This window comes from Leptonotus elevatus, chromosome 9, assembly GCF_054856555.1.
Source record: "Leptonotus elevatus isolate MCC_2025b chromosome 9, RoL_Lele_1.0, whole genome shotgun sequence".
Taxonomy (NCBI): domain Eukaryota; kingdom Metazoa; phylum Chordata; class Actinopteri; order Syngnathiformes; family Syngnathidae; genus Leptonotus; species Leptonotus elevatus.
In genome coordinates this window covers 10183850-10207301 of record NC_141247.1, presented here as the reverse complement: position 1 = coordinate 10207301, position 23452 = coordinate 10183850, and positions in this window count along the sequence as shown.

The window sequence follows — 23452 nt, the reverse complement described above, 5'->3', positions numbered from 1 at the left end:
AAATCTGGAACAGACTAGAAATTTTACTTTCACGCACATACCCAGATGCAGCAGTATTAGAGCCTGTCTGGCATTAAGCAGTTATAAGCTTTTTCACAAAACCCAGTGAAAGGCTTGAATGTCAGATCTGCCTGGGTTAATTTGCAGAGTCTCTGTATGAAAGAGCTTCAACAAATTATTTTTAGTCCAGTCTACATTTCATATGGAGACCATGCGAAATTACAATGGCATGAGAGCCTTTTAAGTTTTACACAGAATCCAGCAGATGAGATGGATGCCTGGTTTTCTGATGTAGCAATTTTGCAGGATGTCTGTGTGAAAGATTAGAAATAGTCCTCTTACATACGGTTACCTTGTAAAATTGCAGCTATACGAGAGCTGTAGACTGGTATTGGGTGCCTCTACCTTTACACATAGGACTCAGCAAAATGCTTGACTGCCAGATCTTGTGATTTGGAGAATTTGCAGGGTCCTCGTGTGAAAGAGCTGTAAAATTGTCTTGAGTCCATTCTAGCTCTTTTACGCAGAGACCCTTCCAAATGGCAACAGCTTAAGAGTAGTAGCCTGCCAAGCATTAACTTCACTTAAGGAGTAAATGTCAGTTCTTCCGATATGGCAATTTTGCAGGATCTCTGGATAAAAACACTACAACAGATGAGAAATGGTTCTCTTTCACATAGAGACTCTGGAAAACTGCAGCAACATCAGAACCCTAACCTGTGTCCCATGTTTAAGCTTGATCTTTTCACACACGAGCACATTAAGGCGAAAAGCCACACGCCTCAATTGACACAGTCCTGAACACCAAAGTTGGCGAATTGTCTCTGTGGGTCTGATGCGGACGCTTCAAAGTCACGTCGTGCTTCTGTAGGAACACACCACGTCAAATGTCAAGTTTCTTTTTGTCGAGTCGTCACGATGAGTGCAAGTGGGATTTCATGCTCCGTGAAAAGTTGTCCATGTCAGCATATTGAAAAGCAACACTGCCTTATTATCCATCCATCTTATGTCCCGAGTAAAAAGTGGTCAGAAAAAGATTTGCATGGTATATAGACTTTCGGGATTTCAAGTGTCAAAGCCGTCACTGGGTCCATTTTTATGTCTTGTGTTGTGAGACAAAATTTGCTGTTACGAGCGAGCTTCGGAAACACAACTGGGAGGAAGGGTGAAAAAACTGGAGAAATTAATTTATTCGAATACCCTGACATGTAGAGGCAAGGAGAGCCACCGTTACCAATGCACTTTCTGCTCTTTATTTAGCAGAATACAAAATGAGAACTCTGACCACTGCAGGCAACAACTCACGGCCATTTGCTCACATACAGACTAATTAACTCTTGGTGTCTCTCGCGAGGCCACGCCCCTTAAAGGAGCACATCCAACACACGGATGCTACAGTAATTGCACTCTATAATAGGCACTTTGTTTATTTACGTTATCTTATTATATTTTTAAAATAATAGTGCTATTGTTGTTTATTGGGACTGTAACGGATCAATAGCATAACACCAATTAGACATAACTACCACTGAGGCTGAACATATTATTGCCAAGAAAATGTTTGGGCTGACGTCTCATTTTAAGTAGATGTACAACAAATATGTAGTATGTTCACAAGTTTAATTTCATATGTAAGGCGACAGCAAGTGGCAAAATGGCTGCCCCCTGAGATGGATGAAAATGGTGGATTTTGTTGCTTAATTCCTATTCCACAAACATAATATTAATCCGATTGATAAGAAGGCTGAAATCAAGGTACCTCTGTATATAACAAATGTTTCCTGACGACTTTTTACTTGTACTCCCTCTGGCGTTTTCATACAGGCTTGTGAGCGCAACGCATTGTTTTCCCACCTCAGAGGTGAGCCGACCTCCCGCGAGCTAATTAGTGGCACTCATTTGGCCGCAAATTAGGCGCTCGACTCGTGGCAAGCACCACCACGGACGGTCACGGGGAGGCTGCGCGGCTGCGCGGCTGAGATTGATGTCCTCAGGTGGGCCTTTCTCTCCCGAGAAACCTGCTGATCCCGTTAACCGAGGAGGCTAATTAGCACCGCAGAGGGCACCCCAGTCACTAGGCTTTTCGTTCTGTGTGTGCTTTAAGGCAATTAGCGTTCGGCGTCCCAGACATGCAGGGCCCCACTGTCTCCTGACGCAGGGGCAAAAACGACCACGGAGACCCGCAAAACAGAAACCTGCTAGACAAAGATATATTTTATTAAATAATAAGCTAAAATAACAGTAGGTCTGCTAGTGGGACGCCCCATTAGCTAGGCTAGGCTAGCCAATTTTAACAGAGGTGGCAACCATCTTGAGGAGATGTTTAAGCTAGGCTAGGCTAGCCAATTTTAGCAGAGGTGGCAACTGTTAGAGTAGACAATATTTAGTATTCTACTCTTTGCGTGTTCAATTAACTGAATGGTGAGATTCTGGTGAAGAAGTCCCTTTGCAAAGGTATCATTATAACAGAAGCTTCTGATGACAACAATTGACGACACTCAAACCGTGTTCTGTTCAGATTGTGTGTCCCTCCTTCTGCTGCACATCATTATTTGTTGAAAAGTGGGTGAATACGAAAAGTCTCCTCCCATCAGCAAGTTCAGCAAGTTCCCAGAAATACAAATCAGATTAGACCCAAACAATAATAAATCAGCCTGTCTCTTCCGACCGAGACCTGTACCAGGCTACACTCCCTTCTTTTCTCAGGAGAGTGAGACAGATAAGAATACAATAGACAATCCCATTCATTGAGCTACACTGAGTTAACTAAATCCAAAACGGCTAAAATATAAATTGAAACTGAAAAACAATGTTAATAATTCATCATTCCCTCATTTGAGCTCATGAGAGCTCAACACATTAAAACATTTTTTTTTTCTCAATGGTTGTGTGGTGGAAATAATTATCATTAAAACATCCCTTTAGCAGAAGAGGAGGTAGTTTAGCAATTATATGACATTAAAAAACAATTTGATACATTTAAAAGATTTTTAGTGGAATAAGCATAGCATATGTGAGGCTTAACATAAAATGTTGTTCATTAAAAAGTGTCGCAATGTATCGGCAGACGAATATGTGTTCTTTGAAGCCATCTCGTGATGAAGTTCTTTGTTGAATGAGAAGATGACGTTGTCATCTTTTTGCAGAACCCCAGAATAGATTGCCTGCAAATGTGATTCTCGTGATGATTGCCCAGGAAAAGGCACTTGACTTGATCCGTTGAATGATGTCAGAACGGTGTCCAAACGGCCGCTCCAGAACCGAACACTGGGTCAGCTGACGTGGCTCCCAGGTCGGAGGTGATAAGATTGATGATCATCAGTTGATGAGATAGCCGGCAGCCTTGTAGACCAGTTGTGGAATTTCGTCTCTCCTTTCCGTCATCAACCTGAGAGCGGAATATGTTTTTAGTCTTCTCATAAACCCACATAAATTTTATTTGGAGGAAAAACCCTGATAGTTTTTGTTAGTTGGGATTAGTAAATGTTATTTGGTTAAGATCCGTAGGTCCTGTGCTGTTGGAACAGGAAAATATCTATTTTTGTGACATTAAAATAGAGCCCAGCCTTTGATTGAGTTGAATGACATTCGCTCATTCATTAATATAAGACAGAGCTTGTAAATATTTATTTTTCAAATAGGTTTTGTTTAATAATAGGTAATTTTTTACCACGACTAAATTTGTTCTAAATTTGCATAACTGTGCCTTTCACCATCCTGAAAGGAATCATTTTACTAGCATATATTCTCTTCCCAGAATCCCACGACCGATCGAATCGTGACATGCTGGAAAAAACTCACATATATTCATATTATCTATACTCTTTTGCAAACAATGGGCTCCAAACATTACATTTTTCTAAAATAAAAGATATAATATAATATAATTACCTTCATCCGGCGAATATGCATTATTGTCCTTGCTTGCTTCAGACTTACTTTGCTCCGCTCGATTTCCTCTGGTAGATTTCTTCATATTCAAACTGTGGATTATCACTTCAAAACCTTTTCATTTTTTAATCTACTAATTCGTCTACATTGGTTAATTTCTTAAACATAAACTCCCTCATTTTGACAAAGATCCACTGATTTTTTCAAACACGTCAAGATAAAGGGAGGATAAAATAGAGACCTCATAACTCAAAAGACGTCGTAAATAACACAACCCTCTAAATCAGGCTATGAGGTAAACAAAAAAACTACAAAACACAACAATAAAATGTGCACAAGCAGATACAATTTAAGACACTAATATATGATGACTTTGGGGCCATAAAAAATAGAGGTAACCATATTAATCTAATTCTCCTAGAGTTAAGCAAACTAAAAATTATTTAAACTGCTAATCAACTTCACCTCTTTTACATATTAGCGGGGCTCATAAAAAACACAGCACACAAAATATTTCTGGGATTCATAAATCATAAGTCACAGTGCTGCGAAAAAAATAAATAAATCTAAAATTAACCATCAAACTCGCTATTATTTATTAAATAGCATCAACTCAGTATGATAAGATGCATGGTTCAATATTATGTATATAAAACATATACTTAGATAATATATATTAATAATATATACCACTGTGAAAACTTCTTAGTTAGTCTTTTACTTATTACCACTCATTTTATTCTATTATTTTTTCTATATTGTAGCTGCAGCTGGACAAAGTCCAGGAAAAAGTTCCTCACGGGGAAAATAAAAGTATATCGTATCATATCATATTAATAAAATTCCCATTGTACCAATTCAGAAACTGATTCTCCCAAAAATATAGGCAAAAATTTAGTAGGCTATAGATTGAAATAAATTTTCTCAATCCCTCATTTCAAATTCCCATATGTCGTTTTCAATTTCCTGAAATACCTTGCTATAGATCACAGTTCCCCATTCAACACATTAAAAATGCCTTGCATATACCGTGCAGCATTTCACTGATTGAAGGGTCGCATCCTAGTCAGACCACCAGCTTTCAAAAGTCAATGTTCAGGGCGGCGGCTGTGTCAGACAAAGTTCAGCAGGTATCAATGAGAGGAGACATCTCTGTAATGAGGCTTGTACACAGTCACTGGGCATTGTGGAAGTTGAGCATCATGTTTTTTGTAGGCACAGGAGGAGAAGACTGTGCTCTGCGGCTTTTGACCTTTGATCTCTGCTACGTCCATTCAGACGCCGACTGCAATGTGGACCCGATGACACATTTTCGGTCCTTCCAGGCGCTCACCTCGACCAACGAATGCACCCGGCTGATCCAATGCACTACAATGCCAGACTGAGGAAATGGGATCATAGCAAGACAGTTCACTTCCTGCTTTCTCAAAAATGTTTCGTAAAAAAAACAGCTTTTTTTTTTTTTTTTTGAAATACCCCTTCAAAATAGCTACTAGCAATACTTGCAAATACAACGTATCAGCAGCTGGGGCGCATCCCGTTCGCAGTTTGTAATCAGTGAAGGCCATCAAACCCTCATCTGCCTTGGAACTTAAGCATCAGTTTCTGAAATGACACACTCAGAGAAAAAACAAATATTAAAAATCATTATCATTATGTCGACTTCAAAAACATTTATAACTTCTTATTCAACTATCTTACTTCTCGCCACAGCTGTACAGATGTAGGCACAATCATGTCAATACAGCTCAACACAAAATACTATTATTTTATTATTATCCTTCATTCATTTGTCCCGAAAAAGGAAAGTTAACAAATTAACCATCTTCATCAATTATTATAGTGTAAAAGACTATCAATTCAGTCACTTAAAAAATAAAATAAAAATTAAAACACTACTTTAATATTCTTCTACAAAAACTCAACAATATCTTTCAAATGCTATTACTTATTTTCTATTGTTTATCATTCCTTTCTTACCTAGAAAAGAGAAAAAGTCCCATTACGAGGACACATTATGCTCTAACCCACAGCCCCCTCCTTTTCTTCTAACCTAGAAACGGGGGGGGGGGGGGGGGGATCTTAACATTATACATCGCAAAACCTATTTTACCACATTCCCATTAATAAAACAAACGTCACTATCACACCAGTCTCATCTCACACAAAAACAACACCAAACTTAGTTAAAGATATTGAAGAAAAACAAACAAAATCCCCATATGCACATTTCTCACTGACAATCACAATAATAGCCCCCACCTTTTAGAAGCTAGGTCACACACTCAAATACATACGCACACACTCTTTAGTCATTAGAAAATAATAAACGGTTTTATTCTATCAATTCGTTATCTACAAATCTTATGGCATTTAAACCGCAGTTTTGTACGGTAATTTCAGTAAACGGGTTAACTTATTTCGAAGGGGAAGTTACTTTAGCACAAGCATCTATCAAAGAAAATACAAAAGTCCCTCGTACCATTTTGTCCAGCGACGGCTTTTCATACAATCGATCCATAGTTTGTTTTTTCATTTTTCATCGACGTTCTTTTATTTCCGCATGGCTGTGACTCTAAGTCCCGACTATGAACCGGAAGCGCATTCAGGACAAACCATTCTGTATCCGGGTCGAAATCGCCCTCCATTTTGTTTGTAGGCTATTTTTTACTTTCGGTTTATATTCTACGCAAGTAGTATTAATATTTATCAATACAGTGACGTCTCACTTTTAGTATAATAGTTCAATAGGTTAACACATATGGCCACACAATAGACACACATAAGAATCACGTGACCTCTCGTTTATACACAGCGGTTATCCAATCCCGCTGAGCTAAACTGTTCTCCATATATTGCAAAATTTTTGCAAGGCGCTCATTTTCAAAATAACTTGTCACGCGCTATCGAATTAAACCGTAGAACAAAAGGAATTCATACGGTAATCCTGACCCCAAAACTACAAAAGTAGGAGCGCCAAAATTTAAAATAAATTCACGTAATCTCTCGGTTGCAAATACAGTGATACAAAATCCAATTATCGCTGTAATCAACCTGGACCCCTCAATACTGTTCAATTTCAAACAGGCGCTTTTTCAAAAAACATATTACGTGTAAATGGACGTTCTCACCAAGAGTCATGGGCAAATATGATACTAGTCCCCAATCGGCCAAACTGCTAAAAAAGCAGAGCGCATACCATAATCTTCGCGATCCTTAGCAGAAGAAAGACTTCTTACGTCATCCGGCAACCCTTTTATTCAATATATATTATGGTCTAAGGATTCTTCGTAGCGGGACGAAAACAAAACAAAACAACAACAAAAAAACACTACTTCATCCTGTGTAAAAAAAGCTTTATCTCTCTAGGTCTGCAATTACGTCACTTCTAAATGCACCACCCCACGACGTGTTTAGTTCAATATCGTAGGAATTATCCCAACTCTATAACGACATCAAACTACAACTTGTTCACACAGATCTCATTTAAAATTTAGACAATTTGGAAGACGAAAAACCAGTTGCAGTGGTCCCAAACAGACAGAACCTCCCTACGTGGATAAAAGTCTCCACTTACCGTACTTTATTTATTTAGGCCTAGAAGTTCCGCCCGTCCGTGAACGCCGCAGCTTGCTCCACGTCAAAATACCACCATCCGTTAGAATTCAGCGTCAGAGGTCACCATTTGTTAGAGTAGACAATATTTAGTATTCTACTCTTTGCGTGTTCAATTAACTGAATGGTGAGATTCTGGTGAAGAAGTCCCTTTGCAAAGGTATCATTATAACAGAAGCTTCTGATGACAACAATTGACGACACTCAAACCGTGTTCTGTTCAGATTGTGTGTCCCTCCTTCTGCTGCACATCATTATTTATTGAAAAGTGGGTGAATACGAAAAGTCTCCTCCCATCAGCAAGTTCAGCAAGTTCCCAGAAATACAAATCAGATTAGACCCAAACAATAATAAATCAGCCTGTCTCTTCCGACCGAGACCGGTACCAGGCTACACTCCCTTCTTTTCTCAGGAGAGTGAGACAGATAAGAATACAATAGACAATCCCATTCATTGAGCTACACTGAGTTAACTAAATCCAAAACGGCTAAAATATAAATTGAAACTGAAAAACAATGTTAAGAATTCATCACAACCATCTTGAGGAGATGTTTAAGGCAAAAAAAAGGGGCGACAATATTTGTTTTGTTTGATGATCTAAGACAATAGACCGTACCATTTCTGGCAGAGGTAACACTGCATCACGCTGAGAATGGGTTAGCATCTCTCGGTGTGATGCAGTGCAGTTGTACACCCACTCGCTTCTTTCTACTTCCCCCTCCACTTTCTCTCTCTACCCATTCATCAAACATTGTTGAGGTGGGGAAAAAAAGAGTCTTTAAATAGAACACAGTGCACATAAACTCGTGCTAATGTGCTTTAAAGTGCTCCTTTATGCACAAAATGATGTGGCAAAGGGCAGGTACGGTTGGAAAACGGACTTGGCATAGCAATTAAGAGCAAATGAAAGGCATGAGGGGAGAAGCAGATGATTGGATTGTGTTGGTGGTCAATTCATGGTCATGGTCACATGGTCACGGGCGCCTCAGGCTGCAGCAGAGTCGGTCGGATTAGACATGGAGAGGGGTCTCAATTTAGAAGGCCGTTACTGCACCTTTTATACCACTCTTCCAGGCTGAGTTGAAGAAGACATTTTATGTTTGTTTGTTTTTATTAAAATGTTTTATGTATTTGATTCTCATTCTGGCTCATTAATCAGTATTTGTATTTGTATTTACTTATATTCTTCCCATATGACATATGACAGTTTTTCACTGTTAATTTAATGTATTTGTACGTCTTTTTATTATTATTATTATTATTATTATTATTATTGTTTATTTTGTTTTACAGATTTTTCCTATATTTTTAAAAACATAATTTAATAAAATAAAATAAAGACTGTGATCTTATATACTAAATGCAAAATAACATGAAATCACTGTTATTGAATGAATCTTAATTTTACCAAAAAAAATTGTCATAAGAGAAAAAACTGTAAAATGCAACTTTAAACCCCCCCAAAAATAATTTAAAATTACTGAGAAATTAATGGTATTTTATTTTATTTTACAATAAATCCTTTGTTAATTGACTAATATTTTTATTTAAAATAACTATAATTACTGTAATGTCCTAGATGGTAATAACAGTATTAAAATTTAATTTGAAAGGACATCTAAAGAGACACCGGGAAAGCTAATGATGTTGCTGCCTCTGTTTATGGCGCATCAGCACGACCAACTAAGTTTTAATGTCATGTGATCGAAAATGACTGAAAACAGCGGTGGGCGTGGCTCAGTGGTAGACTGGTCGTCTAGTATCCCTGAGGTTGCGGTTTCAATTCCTAACCTTTGTGACCACGTCGAAGTATCCTTGAGCAGGATACTGCACCCCCTGCTGCTCCTGATGCTGCGTCATCAGAAGGTGAATAAATAGTCCAAATGTAAAGCGGTTTGAGGGCCTCGTAAGTGCTTTAGAAATGGATTACCATTATTATTATTATTATTATTATTATTATTATTATTATTATCGGGTGTATTCATCATTGTGTATTGTTAGGACATCAAAGCATCACTGGCGAACAATTAGCGCGTTGCTGCTGTTGTAGCATTTGGCATGCCTCCATTATTCACCCACTGGAGTCTCCCCTATTCAACATGCATGCACGTTTAGCTGCAGCGACGTCTGGAGGGCGTTGATTCTCAGCACTTCAAAGGCAATCTTGGAGCTATTTGCACTGCATCCTATGGATTTTACACCTCCTCGCACACATCACCAATACAAGGAGAAGCTTCAAGGGCGCGTTCTTTTCGGCGCCACGACTGCCGCAGAATGTCATGCCAAATTCGAGGGTGTGCCGCTTATCAAAGCTGGAATTCATTTAAAAAATATATAATACTCATTAGGCTGAATGTAGCTGAGGTGAAAGAATGATCATGTGTTAGTCACAACTGTCACTGAATCTTCTTTTAAACGTGCTTGTCACTTGATGTCAAAGCAATTATTCCGTTTTTTAAAATAACATTTGATCCCAAATTGTTAAGCAACTGACATATGGGTGATAGGTGCATGTTTTTCTTAAGTACTCCGCCACTGCCAATTTTTGTTGCCCCCCCCCCCTCCCCCCAAAGGATTGACATTGAACATCAATGCAAGAATTCTTGATTTGAAATATTTAAGAGTCTGACATTAAAGAGCGATAGGTACATGCTTCTCTTTGGCACTTCAGCTTCAAATGGTAATGAATCGGTTTTTTTTTTTTTTGAGAACTTAACGTCAAAGTAAGATTTCAGCAGGTTTAAATTAGTCTTGAAGACATCACTCACATGATTATCAGGACAGCTGAAGGGGACGAATCGTGTTTCTCTTCGGCGCTCGACCAGCCATTCTGTCAATGGATTGTTTTAAGAACGTTTTGTCATTTAACATCAAAGCAATAATTGCATTGCTTTTGAATAATACCTGATATTCAAATATTTAAAGCTGCTAACATCAAATGTAAGAATGACTGGGAACACAGTTCTCTTGAGCACTCAGTTAGCCACAATGTGTTTGTTTTTTTATGTCACAGCATGAATTCTATAGATTTGAAACACGTCCCAATTATTTGACGTAGTGTGTGTGATGAAAGTAGGCACTCCTCTGCGCTCCATGGTGACACAAATGTATTCGCGTCGGAACTCTGCACCTGTCTGCCCCCCCCCCCCCCCCCCAAAATAACAAGAGCCAAACATCAAAGTTGGCTAAAGGTCAGCAGCATTCAGCTTGCACCTCGTTAGCAGGTGTACCTAATATTAATTTGTGGCCAGTCTGACCTTTTTTGGTCGGGTGGTGCGGCGCTTCTCATGTGACCTCCATTTGGCCACAGCAGCTCTCATTAACACATATGACATTTGGACTTGGAGGCGTGTGTGGTCAATATTCCCGGTTTAACTACCATTGTGGGGACTGACTTGCCCTTCTGGGGACATTTTGGTGGGTTCAAGACTTGGAAGTTTGAATTGGGTTTTGGTTGGAGTTGGGCATTATGACAGAGAAATCAACACATGACATTATAGTCAAAGTTGGAATTTTTTAAAAAAGCTTGTGTGTCAACCTTCCTGTTGCCCCTGGAGACCCCACGGGGTTGTGGACCAATCACACGTGCTCCTGCTTGACCACCATGTCTCCTGCTCGCCTCATTACGCTGCTAACGCCAGTGTGGAGAAAATCGATAGCGTTCCGATCCCTGTGCGGTAGTTTGTGCTCACACGATAAATCTGAACGTCTTTAGACAAGCTACTGGTTGCAAATGAGATTTGAGTCCATTAAAATTGCGTTGCTAACCAAAACAGCAGCACCCACTGTGAAGTTACCTGTATGCATGTTGTAAATAATCAAACTATTAAAAAAATTGTCACTGGAAAATGTCATCTATTTTTGGAAAAAATAATTATATTTTTTAATGAGAAAACGTGTTTTTTTAGACACAAAAAGTATTTTTTGAGGGGGAAGGGGGGGGGGGGTAAAAAAGTCACAAAATACAAAAAAAGTTGTTTGCCACCACCCAAGCATCTGATCTGAACACAAATGGTACAGCAATACATGTAGACAATATAACAACACTGACAGGCATATATTCTTGATCCTCTGCAAAAAATGCCTCCTATTACTGCAGCTTCGTTGCGACTATCTTCTTCTTTGTGTCTATAAAGTACAATACTGTTTAGTGATATTTTCCTTTTTATTTTTGGGCGTAGCTGTAACAGATTAATGGCACTTGCATTCATTTCAATAGGGAAAGCTGGATTGAGAAACAAGTGTTTTGAGTAACAAGCATGGTCAAGGAATGAATTCAACGCATACATCAAGGCACTACACTGTACTGTATGTATATTTCTGGTGACATTTGAATGGCTGTGCTGCAAGGATGGATTGCATATCATTCCAAATCAATGACGATCTTGGCCTAATGTGCCGAAACCTTCCCGGCACATTTTTCTCTCTGAGCTCCCACGGGTTGGCCGTGGGAGGCTAATGCGGCGCTAATGTGGTTAGTGATTGTTGTTTTTTTTAAAGGTCAGTCGACAAGTGCTGGAGGAGGATCATATGTCGCCCACCGTCGAGCATCAAAACATCAGCGTGCGGCACCTTCATCAGCGCACCAGGAAAGAAAATGAAGCAATTAATACTTACTGTTACTTTAATGTGAGTAAAGCTCGGCTATCGTGTGTGTGAGTTTTTGGTTGTTAGCATTATTGCTATCATTTCTACATTTCTGTTCAAAGTAGTGTGGGTTTTGTTAGATTTCATTGTTACCAATACTTGAATTCATTATGTGGACTACAGCAAAAATGAATGAACCATAAATAACTATTCCTTTATGTCCCTTACTCATAAGCACAAGTCTTCAATATTCTCTTTTGGCTGCAGTGCAACTGAATGGACAATTGAGCTAGTCACAATTTTATAGCAATAAACTTGTCATATTACAATAAAATATATGGCAACTCGCGAGAATGAAGATGCAGTATGAGAAAATGTCAACATAGTAAAGTATTGAAGAAAAGAAATGATTGATAACAGAGGACGTCAAAAGTGAAGTACTTATGATAGTAATAAGTTTGCTGCATCTTAGCTACATTTGGCGACATAAACTTACAGGTTCCATTTTGTTTTGTACTATTATTTAGCTTTTTCTATTTCTACTGCCTAAAAATGGATGAATAAACTGTTCAATGTTTATCATTTGCACATTAATTATGAGCACCCAATGGCAATTAACTTGATGATGATGATGATGATGATGATTGTTTTGTTTATGAGGGAGTCTTTCATCTTTTTAGCTTATGTTCATTTGGATTTTTGTTGATTTTTCACCAGGGAGCCTTGCAAAAAAAGATTTTTAATGAGGTGAGCTAGTGGGAACTAGAGTGGGGTATTTATATCTTGCTGATTTATGTGGCAATGATTACCTTCATGATTTCCTCAGTCTCAAGCATTTTGATTTTGGACTTACTTTTTTTGATAAGCAATTGAGTTACTGTCGTCATTTCAGTCTCAAAAGATGGATCCTGGTCAGTACTACTGTAGGTTTAGTACAATTGGGGTCAAGGTCCAAACATCCGCCAACTCACTTTCTGTGTGGAATTGTATATTGTTGCAAGTAATACTAGTAAAACACAGTACTGTGAGGAGCCTCCCATCTTCAACGTCTTCATCATTTTGTCACCTGTCATGACTCCTGCAGATCGTGAAAGGTCAGCCACCGTGCTGCCATTACACACATGCACAGAGCTTGCAACGGCTGACGTGTGTGTGTGTGCGAGTTTCAGAAATGTACATGACATTAAAATGACACGGTCTGCTGTAATTGGTCTCTTTGATGTGAATTGAAAAGCACTGACATTTAGTAGAGAAGAAGAAGAAGCAAAAAGTTGCCGGAGCTCGGGGAAGCAAAGAATCCTCTTCAACGGACCCTCAAAGACACAACATCAACACACACTCAACGACACATAAACGCACACTCAAAGACATGCCACATGCAACAAGCACATCCTCAAAGACACATCATAGACACATGAACTCATCCTCAAAGATACGCCACAAACGCAACCTTAGACGTGCCATCAACGCACGAACAAAGGCACACCGTCACTACATCCTCAAAGGCATGCCATGAACACATCCTCAAAAACACAGACTGAATACATCATCAAAAGATGTGCCATAAACGCATGCTCAAAGACACCATCCTCAGACACTCCATGTGAGCACATTGTCATAGACACAATGAATACATGCTCAACGATTTGCCTTAAAGAAATACTCAAAGATGCCGTAAACGACTTTTTCAAAGGCACACCTTGAACACATCCTCAAAAATGTACAACGTGTACATGACAATAAAAGAGGATCTTCATCTTCGTCATCCTCAGCGATACACCATGAGCCAATCCTGAAAGACATGCCAGGACACATCTTCAGAGATGAGACAAACCAGCCTCCGCACTGCTCGCTAAACATGTGACATTGGCTTACGTGTCTTTGGGGGTTTTGTAGTGACAAAGGAAGTTAGACGTGGTCGTTGTCGTGTCTTCATGCCGCGGCCGTATGTATGAGATTTCCACTTGAGCTCAATCAGCTTATATTGTTACAGTTTTATGTTCATCGGTTCTTTTCAGTCAGTGTAAAATGACAGTGCCAGCTAGAAATAGAAGCACTAGACCTATATAGTAAAACCACTCTGTTATGCTGCATGTAGAAAAATCAGCACACAGTACATATGGTGGAATAAAAAACGTCCCTGGTTGAGGTTGAGTTGTCAACACGTGATTCACCTTATGGTGTAAAGGTTATAAAAAGCTGACATTTGGCACAGCGACATTGAGAAATGCCAAACCGACGGCAACAGTGCAGGCGCCTCCGTGCCACAGCTGCCTCTGACCCTTTGATGTCAACACAGCCAAAGTTGAAGCGCTGCGAGAACATGACAGGGCATACGGTGACGGCTTGCAAGTGTGGCAGGAAGCAAAGGCACAACATTGAACACATCTTCAAATCAATGACATGCTGTAAACTTAACCTCAAACACACACCATGAGCATGTCATCAAAGACACAGCTTGAATAAATAATCAGTGACACACAGTAAACACATCCTCGAAGACATGACTTGATGAGCACATTCTTGAAGACACACCATGCCCATGTGATCAGACAGCAAGCAAGGAAATGATATCCTCAAAGAGACAACAACCTGACATGTTATGAGCAAATCCTCAAAGACGTGCCATGTGAACATCCTCAAATAACCATGAACATATCCTCAAAGACACTCCATAAACACATATCAAAAAGCAAATCTTCAACACGTCCTCTCAAACATACAATTAACCACAAAGCTGCATCATCAAAGACACCACAAAGACATGCTCTAACACACAACCAACACTCTCCCCTCGAGGATATGAGCACATCCTCAAAAATACTCAGGGGAGCAAAGAATCCTCTTTAAGCACACACTCAGCGATACACCATGAACACATCCTCAAAGACACCCTATAAACACAGAAGCAAGGCACATTCTCAAATACTCACAATCAACACTTCCCCTCAAGGACAAACAATGAGCACATCCTCAGAAATATGCCGTGAGCACATACTCAGAAGCAGACCATAAACACAGAAGCAAGGCACATTCTCAAAGACACGCCACAAACACATATTTAAAAACAGGCCATAAACACCTCCAATACAACCATATACCGCTATACTGTATTTTCAAAATGTGCATTCTCCAAGACACAAGATCCACCCATCCTCATAGATACATACTCAAAGACACCGTAAACGCATGCATAACAATCACACCCTCAAAGACACGACTCAAGCATATCTTCAAAAATATTTCATTACACATCCTAAAAGACACACCATGAACACATCTTCAAAGACACCCCAAAAAATCCACAAAGACACATTGTCAAAGACACAGCTGTATGAAGACTCCGTAAATGACCTCTTCAAAGACGTGACTCATTCGTAAAGACACACAATGAACACATCCTCAAAGAAGCAGAGCCCTTCAGTTCTGGTGAGTCACACGTGCCTAATGGGTAAAGAGTGCATGGAGGTTATAAATAAGCAGCCATGTACGTGTGGGCTTGCGTATGTGCATAATGGGGGCGTGTTCAAAGATTCAGAATGATTCACTCATTAATTTATTGAACACAATCAGTATTAACTCGGATTAAGAGCCAATGAAAGAATTGTGTCACTGAAGCTAATTCACATAGCAACATGACATTTGGTAGGCATGTGTAGTCATGCCTGAAAACAAAACGGGAAGTCTGCCATTTTGGATTAAAGCAGCCATTTTAGACTCACTTGGCATTTTCCAGGGACAAACTAACTTATCCTATAGATTTTGTCTGATTTCTACCAAGTTTAGAGCTTGTGTATGAGACAGGTAGAAAATGCTAAACTTGTGTTTTGATCATTTTCTGCATGGTGGAAAAATGTGATGACTTGCTTGCCTGTTACTGAGGTCCATCGAGATGGAGGAGATGTTCTCATTTCTGTGTCAAGTTGCTCTTGGCCACCTGCTATTATGAATAATAAATACTATTAATTCATTCACTGCCATTGACGGCTATAGACGTCAAAAATTCATTTGAACTATTCCATCTATTTTTTTAACAAGAGTATGAAAACATTTAAAAAATATATTTTACATCTAGAACAGATATACAATTTGTGATTAATCGTAACTTAACTATTGAAGTCGTGCGATCAATTACGATTAAAAAAAAATAATCGTCTGACGTCCCTAATTTTTTTTTATAATCTTTTCTTTTTTTTTAAATTAGGGGCATCAGGCGATAATTTTTAACTAACTAGTTAACTAAAGATTATACACAAATATTATATATGTTCTAAATGTACAATATTTTGTTCTAGGTTTTCAAAAAATGTGAAACTCATAGAAATAGTTCAAATTAATTTTTGACGTCTGTAGCCGTCGATGGCAGTGAATGAGTTAATAGAACGCATTCAGGGAATTGAGTTGTAGAATCAGATTGATGTCAGGCAGGTATGAGCTGGACCCCCTCGCTGTCTAAAATGCATTTATTAATAAAATGTGATTTAGCGGAAGCCTCGCATGACGTCATATTGATGAAAGGGTTTCCAATTCCCCAAACTGTTTGAACTCGAGGAGATATTTTTTTCCCCATTAAAACAAATCCAAATTGTACGGCATTGGGGTGTGGGTTGTAACTGGCAAGTACCAAAAACTGTGGTGAAGAGATAAGATCAAATAAGAGAGGACAGTAAATCAAAGAGTTGTTGGATACAGTTTTAGTTGGAGCCAGCAGGAAACGGGAGAACTGTCTACACTGAATACATTTTTGTAACTAATGTGAATGCATCTCGACATCAAAACAAGTCGACAAGCCCATAACCGCTACCTTGCTTTGCTTTGTTTATTTATTTATTTATTTCCAGGAAAATGTTCCAGTCCGAGCTCTAAATTCCAGCAGAAGAGCTTTTTTTTATTTATTTTTTTATTGCAGAGATTTATTGCTACCGCCGTTGTAATCCTCAGAATGATTTGTTGTCAAGCGACGCGGCCGCAGTACGCGAGCAGCGGCGGCGCAATCACGGGCTGTCATTTCCAACCCGCGCTCTCACTTTTTGTAATGGATTTGCTGGTTTTGCCGTGCAGTAATATTTGGCCTCATCAGCACTGCTGGAACACAACATGGATGCTTTTTTTTTCTCCCTCCACGCAACACAATCCTCTCACAAGACTCCGTCACGACTCATGCTCGTTCTTCCTTTGACATATTGCTTCTTCTTCTTTTCCCTCGGTACTACTGTGGAAACGTGCCAAAGGATGGTATGGAGCGGTTGTTGTTGGGAGACTTCACAGTTTTGAACAATGGGAATAATTAGATCTGTACAAACTTTTGTTATACCCGTTGCTACAGATACAGTAAATAAGGCAGTAGGGAGGGGGGGGGCCTTAATGATGACTACTTAGCAAATCTGCCTCACAGTTTAGAGGTTGCGGGTTCAAATCCGGCCTGCGATAGTCATGATATTCTAACGTGAGCGCGTGTGATTCCTCACACACATTTTAAAGATAAATATGAGGGTGCTCTACTTCCAGCATTTCCATATTTTTCCATGAGAGATTTAAAAAAAAAAAAGGGTCAAATTGGCTTAACAGTTTCATACATCCCAAATAGTTACCATTGTGGACATCACCAAATTGCTGGATGCTTCCTCTAAAAGCCAGTCGCCGCTCTTGACAAAAAAAAAAAAGCACATAAGACCAGTATTTACATTTATAGTTCAGAATCCACCACACCGTGTTCAGCTGACTCGTTAATAAAAGCTATCATGGCCATTCAGGCTCACGTAATCGCTCAGGTGTCGTCGTGGCGGTCCGTTTGCCGATTAGGCCCGTCTCACCTCCCATTTCCCCCGCTCCTTCTTCGCCAAAGCCCGCGTTTTTGCGTCTTAAAAACCAAGTGAGTTGGGGAATTTGGCCCATGAGCTGTTTGTCACAGCGCTCTTTTTCTTTTTTAACCTTTTTTTTTTAGCGCCGTTTTAAAACTTTTTTTTCCGGTGACATAGCTGTCTGTCCTCGCTCGCCATTAACTATATTGATATCCCCTCCTAGCGGAGTGGGCGTGGTTAGTAAATTGGTACAGCGGCGAAGTGACTGACAGAAAGTTGAACACGTGGCACAATAGTATATGAAACTTAAATTACTTAGTTCTGGTAATAACGATAATCTCTTTGATGTTCACAAAATATGCACATTCAGCACAATCGCTACATTTTTCTTTGATGCTAACTAAAACGTATGTTAAGTTTTTTGAAATGATAAAAATTCAGTTTTTTTTTTTAAATCAATACAAGAACACTTATTAAGTGTTTTCATTAAATTAACCTAACACGGGTGATGTTAATTTGTTAAATTGTCTTTGTCTACAGAAACATGTGTTAGGTTCATGCAAAACATGATCTTTTACATTTGCCAAATACGGTCACTACAGTATTTACAGTATATAGCCCTTCAGCAGTATTTCAATTTTTTATGCTATGTTATATTTTTTAAAGGCAATATAGTCTTCAAATAGGTACGTTAGGTTCAATGATGATTCTGAAGTGTCTTTGATGCTAATGAAAATGTATGTTATGTTGGTTCTACACTCGATTATTTGACATTTACAAAGACATTAAGAACACAAAGTTGTCTTTGTTTGCACAAACATGGATGTTAGGCTCTTTGGAAAAATGCCATTGTAATTGGTATTTACAAAAACACGGTCTTTGATGTTTACAAAAAGCTGATGAAGGCTCTTCATTTTGCGGACATTATACCAGGTAATATATTAGTTGGTAAAATGGTCGCCTCTTCCACCATCGCCATCATCATCGCCATCATCGACCATCACCCTGTGAGCGATGTCGACTTTCTTATTTGGACTTCATGTCAACTCCTCGCCTTGATTTTGTCCTCCTCCTCGTTCTCGTTCTCGTTCTCGTCCTCCTACTGCAAGGGCAGAAGCTGTCAGCTGCACGCGGGACATCTGACTAGTCTGTTGTAGGTGCTGCTCATTAAGAACAAGAACAAGGTTTCATCTCTTGGACCAAATCAAGAGAAGGCAGACAACGCTTTCCGGCTACTAATGAAGCTCACAGTAGACATCTTGTCTCCTAGAAGTCAAAATAATTACACCGCGGCTATTGTATTTCCACCTACCTTCCACATTCGCTGCGTCTTGTGGCAGCATTACGGTAACTTCACTTTTTGATAAACATCAAAGCCAATTAGTCATCAAAAAATGTATTCTTGTGAATATTCAAGGTATTTTAAAGAGTTAAACTAAGCTAATGTAGGATTTTTTGTAAACATCAAAGACCATTAGTCTGGCATATGGGTTTTTGTAATGCATACAAAACATAATTGAGAATAATTGTTTTGTAAACATCCAGTTGTGTCAACATTTTACAATTTAGAATCTGCAATGATTATTCATACTATAATTTTTCCTATAAGACAATTTTGTCTTCAATGAGCTTAACGATGACATTTTACTAAAGAGCAAACACAAGATTTGCCATGTTCATGTGAACATCAAAGACAAAATAGACTCACTGACAAAAAAAAAAAATCAAAGACAATTGTAAGGAAAGATGGACGTTAACGTGCATGCTTTTGAAACATTAAAAAATCATTTAATCCTAAACAAATCATTCATCTCATTTTGACACAAAAGTTAGCACAACCCGCCCGGCTTGACGATGACAATATTGCTCCATTTTCAACCCCTTCCTGTTGCCCCAAAAAGCCACACAGGCTGCGTTCAAGTGTTCTATTAATACAAAATGAGGGCCCGCCGCTGTGTTCCAGATTGATCCTTTTAATTAAACTGGCTCAGGGACAAACGGTCTCGCATGAATCACTCATGAGCCGACTTGTTATTTTACACCGAGGGGGGATGTTAAAAAACAAAACTGAAAAAAGAAAACATTATTTTATAACTTGTCTGTGTCTGTGCCACACAAATGAAGTCTTAATGAGGATGCGCAGGTATACGTTGCCTATAAATGACGTTTTGAGGGAACGCAGGGTTGACCAAGCGTTGACCTTGTGGAGTTTAAATATTTAAGCCTCTCAAATGTGTGAAAAATAACTTTGACATCATTTGTTTTGATTGCAAAAAAACCCCCCTCATATCAGGTTGACTTTGTTAATATGTTTTTATTTTTCAAAATAGCACAGTGAAGTCCAAGTGAACCAAATGTGTGTGCCATGTATTTTTTTATTTCAATTTGGCATTCACAACATAGCAGCCCTGCTGAGCCTTTGAGAGCAAAATGGCGGAAAAAATGGAATTGTTAAGTCTTGTAACAACTCGACCAACAAAAACATTTTTGTCTTTCTTTTTTTCATTGATGATTTTTGAGAGTTTCCCATCAATCGGCAACATTGCTATCATCCGCATTTGTCTGACTATACCACGTGTATGTTGTTTAGGTTAGCTGGAATGTGTACCGCGGTCCTCCACACGGAGGTTTTTTCCTCGCTTCAGCCGACACGTACGGATGGTCGGAACAAGGCCTTTGGGTGGAGCACTTTGGTGCGCCAAAGTGCTACTTTGAGACCTGAAGCCTGGATGTCTGTCAATTAGGAAACAAGTCAACTGATCACTTGCAAGCTTTCTCTTCACTTTGATTATTGACTTCAGTTCATTGATCCCTTTGGGTTCATTTGGTGTGTGTGTGTGTGTTATTGGATTGGTACGGCTCGTATCCCCACACTAGTTGTCAACGTTGGACTTTTTAAGATTTGACCTCGCTCGTCCGCCTTTCTCCGTATGATGTGTGTGTGTGCACTCACAGCCAACAATGAGGCGTTCCAAAGTGGCCACACCATAAAACTATCCAGACCGTACTTACATCTACGTAAGTGCAGAGTGTAAATACCTTGGTTACCGCTGAGTATGTGTAATAATGTGAAGCAATTAACATTTCACAGTCTTAATGGCCCCTTGAGGAAAATTGTAAATACGTGACGCACGTTTTGACAGTCCATGTTTGTAATGGGTTTGTTTACTTTTTAAGCAATCTGATATAATTTATTTGCAAATCATTTTGTAGAAAGAAGCTCCGTCCAGAGAGGCCCCTAATGCTTTTTTTTTTTCTACACTGATGACATCATAAACAAAAGAGCCCAATAAGGTTGACATCGTCCCGCCGTGGAACGATGTTTATCAATACGATTGACCGCCAGACATGCGACCATGCGCCTGGTGTGCCCACAAGCCCTTTGAAAATCACTTAATGTGAATTAGTATCGACCGCCACCTCTCATCAATGGAGGCCAACAGCGGAGGAGGAGGTGGTGGGGGTGGAGGAATAGGAGTGAGGGGTTGTGAAAAGAGTCAACGTCGGTGTCTGTTCGGCTGACATATTGTGGAAAAACACGGCACAGTGCAGCAACAGTGTGCTAACAGCATCTTTGCCTACACAATGGCGCCGTGCTTATTTCCTTGTGTATCACATAATAAAGTAATTGGAGGCGCCATGCTGTTATTAAGGGGCTGTTTCTCGCTCTCTCTCTCTCTTTGTGTTGTTGATGCTATGAAACACAACACACAAGAAGCTGCTCTTGATTATGTGACTCCATTCACACAAACAATCAAGATGTTTTTTGGGGATTTTTTTTCAGTGTCCTTCTGTGTGTCCAACAGCTGAAATGACACAAAAAGGAACAAGGCATCTAATTCAAGTTATTAGTTCTAATCACTCTTTTTATTAGCTAAGTTGATTAACTAACAACCCCCAAAATATCACCCATCTAACTAAAAACAAAACAATTAAATAACTCAGTCATTTTAAAAATGGCTAGCATCGATAGCTAACTAGCTAACTAACGACACTGTAAAAAATGCTTTAAAAATACGAGGAATTTTCAACAGTAGTGCACCGTTTTTCATTAATACAGTTGAATACTGTAAATTCTGACATCATGGAGGAACAAATATTTACAGCAAGCTTCTGTAAATGGTACAAAGCAGTTTCTTTACTTTTTTTTTTACAGTAAGGCACTGCAATTGTACGGTATAGAATTTATTTTATTTTTCCATGATTGCCACATTGGTTTCAGATGTGCGTGCCATTGCCACGACAGTTAAAACAACCCAGTAGCTTTCATCCGAGATCTGGCTGTTTATGTTTGCACTTTGTTCGTTTGTTTAATTAGAAAGGTCCCAGTTGCTCTTGTGTGTGTTTGTTCGTTCTGCTGTTCTTCCATTATGTGCCTCGTACCTTCGCCCGGGCGAATTTTTAGCTCACTGCTCATTCAACGTTGCACTTCGAAAAGTCGGAAAGTCGGGAAAGTGGCCCGACATTCGGGAGTATGGTGAGGTGTTGCGTCATCGTCCGTTGAGTGTGTCATTAGTTGCGTTGGTATAAATGACTAAAAGTGAAAATAAAAACGGATATAAAAAATAATCATTCAAAAATTAAATACAAGTGTATTTATTGATGTGTATATATTTTTTGTTGTTTTTATTTCCATTTTTTTAGTTTAATGTTCAAATTCTTTTTTTTTATAGCCGTTTTTATTTTCACTTTTAGTCATTTATTTATTTTGAATTTTGTTTATTTTGAAGTTTTGGTCTTCCATAGTGTAGCACACATGGAGTGGTCGCCGGGGAGGTGGAGAAAATGGTAGGCTACACAACTTACGACTTGAGTTGCTCGACAACAAGTCGAGGTAACCGTAGGACAAGATAGTTGTCCGTTGCTAGAGCTCTCCAATGCAAGCCGGCGAGACTTCCTTGTTCGCCGAGCCGCTCACTCGACCAATGAAAGGTAGTTTGCAATGGCGGAGTCCAACCCAGGACGCGCTTAGGACCGCCCCCTCATTTGAATAACATTTCGACTTGGCAGTATGGACCAAAACTGCCAAAATTTAAAATAAATAAATGACTAAATAAATGAAGGACTAAAAGTGAAAATAAAAACAAATATACAAAATTATTATAATATATATATATATATATATATATATATATATATATATATATATATATATACACATACACAGAAAAGACTAAGCTCATGGTTTTCTCTAACACACGTGAGTTACTCAACAAGGAAGTCCGATTGACGCTTATTGCTTGTTTAGTCTCCAAGCTTAGAGTGAAGCTAGGGTTCTTTTACAATTAGAGCCCGTAAATGACTTGTGTGTGCAACATTTCTGCCACTTATTGACTATGGAGATGTGCTGTATATGGGAGCTTCACTGAAATGTCTTCAGTCTTTAAACACTGTTTATCCCAGTGCCTTAAGGTTTGTCACTGGTGATGGTCGCCTCACACATCATTGTAACTTGTACATTAAATCTGAGTTACCTTCCTTAAGTGCACGTAGGTATACACCCACTGGCTGACTTTGATTTATAAAACCCTTCTTGGCATGGCTCCATTTCATTTAAG